The 4037-nt window shown below is 50.8% G+C and overlaps 1 long non-coding RNA gene across 1 annotated transcript; it reads right to left on the bottom strand.

Moving 5' to 3' along the window:
• Positions 1 to 502: 502 nt before the first annotated feature.
• LOC116533230 lies at positions 503 to 2677 on the bottom strand. Its single transcript, XR_004261158.1, has 3 exons — positions 2523 to 2677; positions 1844 to 1948; positions 503 to 1118 (listed from the first exon to the last, which is right to left on the bottom strand). It is a non-coding gene; the product is annotated as an uncharacterized LOC116533230 (long non-coding RNA).
• Between the last annotated feature and the right edge of the window lie 1360 nt (positions 2678 to 4037).

Raw genomic sequence — 4037 nt, 5'->3', positions numbered from 1 at the left:
AATCGCTTTTAAGATTTTAGCATGTGAATCAGTAACTAGAAACCTAGCCCACTCTGAACAAAATGGAAATGGAATAGTGTGGCATAAAGGTGTGTAGAGACAGTAGGCTGACAAATATTTCAAATCTCAGCTCTATTCCCATGACAATTTCTAGAGCCTTACCTAGGCAGAGAGTGAAACTCCTCTTTGATCAGCGTGATGAGATTTGTCTTTTTCCAGTGTTTTCGCAACAACTGCCACTCGTGATAGGTTGCTTCAAGATCTATAATAGTCCCTGAATCTGAAATTCATGAAGAGCCCTCAAGATCAGCCTTGTGTGTGCCGAGTCTTAACTCTGCCCTAGTAGGCACACTGCTTCTTAAATCCCCTTCTGAACACATGCATGCCTGTCTCACAGCCCTCATCCCTGAGCACACCAGGATTTTTCTCCCTGAGCACACCAGGATTGCTCCCCCCCAGCTTGCTTTCAGCTCTAATTTCAGGAAAAAAAAACCAATATCTGGTATGTGGCATTTGAAATTACTTTATTCAGGAAAGCTCATGCTGAGCATCTATGCCAAGCTCTGAGCTAAGCTCCAAGGATCCAGAAATATATGAGAAACAGTGTCTTGCCCTCCAGGAGCTCTAGAGAAAGAGAAATGGAGACAATGAAAAGAGCCTAGCATTGGTCTTGAATAAAGGGAAAAAAGTCAATAATTGGAGTTTGGCCTTGAGTACACATCCAGAATACCGCATTCCAGGACTAGCATCACATACTAGGCTGCTGAGGATGGGTCTCTCTTGGGAGTAGCGCAGAAGTGGGGGAGGGGAGCTGTGGCACTTGTAGGACAGAAACTTCAAAGACCAGGTGGTGGGGTCTGATATAGAGCCATCTGATTGCCATTTCCAGTTGAGTGCCTGGTGATAAGGGGAAAAGGGAAAGAGACCAGTTCCCTGGGCTGTTAGCTAACTCCATGATGGCCAATGGAAGAGCTTTGGGTTAGGAAGACTTGAAAATCGGGGTCAGGAATATGGGTAAAATGGGACACTTCTTCTCCTTATCTTCTGAATCAGTGAAGAAGCAGATGGCACCCTTCACCTTTGAACCCTTTGGATCTTTCCTTGAGAACAGTTTTTCACTGTGAACAAATGAAAAAGAGGATGATTAGAGGCAGAATGGCACACAGAGAAAGACATCTCAGGTAACGGCGAGGAAAACGGAGAGAATGGGTGAGAAGAACAGTGATCGCTAAACGTTCTCTCTCCATCTACACAGAGGAAAGATTATCTGGAGAACACACGTGGGTACATGAGTGATTGTCCAAGGCCCATCCAGCCACTCTGGGGAGAACATGCATCGTTATCGTCACACACCTGTAACACATGCTGACTGAGGAGCTGCAGGATGATGCTGCCAAGCCAAAGGGACAACAGGAGAGAAGCTGCAATCAAAGGCAAAAATAGAGACAAAGGACTGGAGGCTACCTAGGATAAGAAAGGCCAGAGTGAACTTGCAGAGGCTGCAGTAAGGGAGGAGGCTCAGTAGCAGGCAGCTGACTATGCTTTGAACTCTCACTGAAGAGGCTCCTCTCATTTACAGTTCTTAGAGGAGACTAGGTACCATCTCAGGAAAATGGAACAATAAGTAAATATGCATGAGCAGCACTTGGAAGTGAGGAAGCGGGTAACCAAGGCACTGGAGAGGCTGCACTCCAGATCTCCTAACAAATGAATGAGGTCCTGTCTCATCCCTCCCACCATCCCTGTCGGCAGCGATCCAGGTTCAGGAAATAGAGAAGGGAGGAAGTCAAGAAACTGGAGTGTTAGCTTTTGAGGCACAGACTCAGCCCTGCCACCAATTTACCTTCCTTTACAGGCCACAGGGCCTGTGAGGCCTCCTATGCTACCCTTGAAAGGCCTCCAGCTGCAGGGACATGTCATGGCTTCTGGGAACGATTGGGACAAGATTCTGCAGGAGAGAACAAAGGGGTATCAGGATATCCCCTTTGCATCAGGACCCCATGCGGAATGAGAATCTTGTAGTCCAGCCTCATGGACTTGGATTTTGGAAAAAGCTCATCTCTGGCTTGAGTGGGCAATGCCTCAGAGCCGGGATCTCTCCAAGCCCATTTGAGAAATCTGGGTGTTTTCAGCTCCTTTCCCCAACCCTTCCAGTCAGCCCAAGTGCACAGGGCCTGCTTCTCTGCCCTTACCACCTGCCTCTCATGCCCGGCCCCAGCCACTGGTCTGAAGGGGCTCTAATAACTCACCTTAAGAGACTCAGAAATGCCACTGCTTCATAACTGTCTTCTCACAATGAAATGATAGCTTAAGAGGAGCCAGACCTACATCTGGAGTTGGAAGCTGCAAGGGTGGAGTATCAGATGTCGAGGACAAGGCAGCCTCTGGAAACAGGGAGCAGTTGCTTGGCAGAGGCAGGAGCTTTCCTGGGCCCCTGGCATCCCAGCCAAGGCCACTCCTCACGCCTTTCCTTCCCTGAAGCCCAGGCTGCCACGAAGGATGAGGAACCCAGAAAGACACACAAGTGGATTCCTGGGCTTAATGGAGATGGAGCAGCCTTGTCTGAAGAGGATGGTGCCTGGGCTGACCATTTATAAGCCCCTTCAGTAGAGTCCTGCACTTAGGAACTACATGGGAGAAGTGAACTGGGCACTCTACAGAGCAACTGCCAGCACATGCTCAGAACTCTGTGGGCTGCCCTGGAAGCTCCAACAGACACAACGGGCACAACTGCCACTGGGTGGGTGGGGGAGAAGTGGCAGCCTGGGCAGCCAACAGTCCCTGCCTCCTCCAAACTGTCCTGCACACCTAGTGGGGTCAGCAGCTCTGGGGTCTGCAGGGGGGCACCTCATGGTTCACAACTCTCCTAGAAGCGAAAAGGGATTCAAAGAGACCCACTTAATAACTTGTCAGGCTGCATACCTGTGAGGCTTCCTCCTTTAGTAGATTCTTGAATTTGTTTATCTATATACAAATAGAAACAAGTATACATATACAATATACAGGGTGGCTGTGGGTTTGCCACAGCAAGGCGGTGGGTAAGGGTGATGGGTGTGCAATGGTGGACTCTGGGACTCCCCAAGGGGCTCCCCCCTGGACACAAAGCTGGAGCCTTTGGGTGGGTGACTGGGGCAAAGGGAAGAAGGGCAAGGCAGAGGCCAGGATGGCAAGGATACAGGGCCTTGTCTACTAAGTCCTGCTCTCCCATGAGGGCCATCACCCCCGACCTGCCTGAGCCTCAGTTTCTATGAAAGGAAAGTGGGTCATCAAGAGACAGATACACAGGAGGAAAGGAGAAACTGTGAGGGCAAAGTGTCCTGGGTGAATGGAGGGGATGGAAAAAGTTGCAGAGATTAAGTAGAATTACAGACAGGAGAGAGCCCTCGGTGAGATAGGGACAGGAATGCTAAAAGGGAGGGCAAGTGACGGGAAGCCGAGGCGAGTAGCGGCGAGGAATAGGAAGGAGAGGGTGGAGTGGTGGGGACTCAGAAGAGGTAGAATCAGGAACCAGGGCTGGAATGCAGAAGAAACAGCCTGCTGGACCAGCCGTGGTTGGCAGGGTGGCCCTGGGACCTGCAGGCATTTTCTTTTTGTTCTAGTCAGAGGCAGGAGACAGCGAGTGAAGGGGGCCAGCCAAGGCAGGACAGGAAGCCCAAAGTGCTCTTCTCCTGTCCCCTCATCACCTCTCCCTCCAACCCTCCCAGAAGTCTTGCCCAAGAAACAAGGGAGCTGAACCAGGAAAGTGGAGTAGAGGGATGGGGACTGGGTGTCGTTTCCAGAGAGAAATGATAGCTTAACAGTGATCAGCTGAATGGCCAGGAAACACCACCATAATGGTGGAGGGTTGAGCATCCAGTACCTTGGTCCAGGGGAACGGGGCAGGTTTTAGGACTTCCTGGACTCCTCAGACTCTAGCCTAGTCTCCCTCCAGGGAAGCTCATGGGGAGTCCAGGTGTGAGGGAGGCTCAGAAACGGCTCCCAGGTGGAGGAGATTGAACTTCCTCCTCTGGGGAGGCTTCCTGAAGCCTTGTGGGCAC

The sequence above is a fragment of the Sapajus apella genome, unplaced genomic scaffold (assembly GCF_009761245.1).
Source record: "Sapajus apella isolate SASKATOON/1434 unplaced genomic scaffold, GSC_monkey_1.0 scaffold80, whole genome shotgun sequence".
Lineage (NCBI taxonomy): Eukaryota > Metazoa > Chordata > Mammalia > Primates > Cebidae > Sapajus > Sapajus apella.
This window is presented reverse-complemented; position numbering and strand designations above follow the sequence as displayed.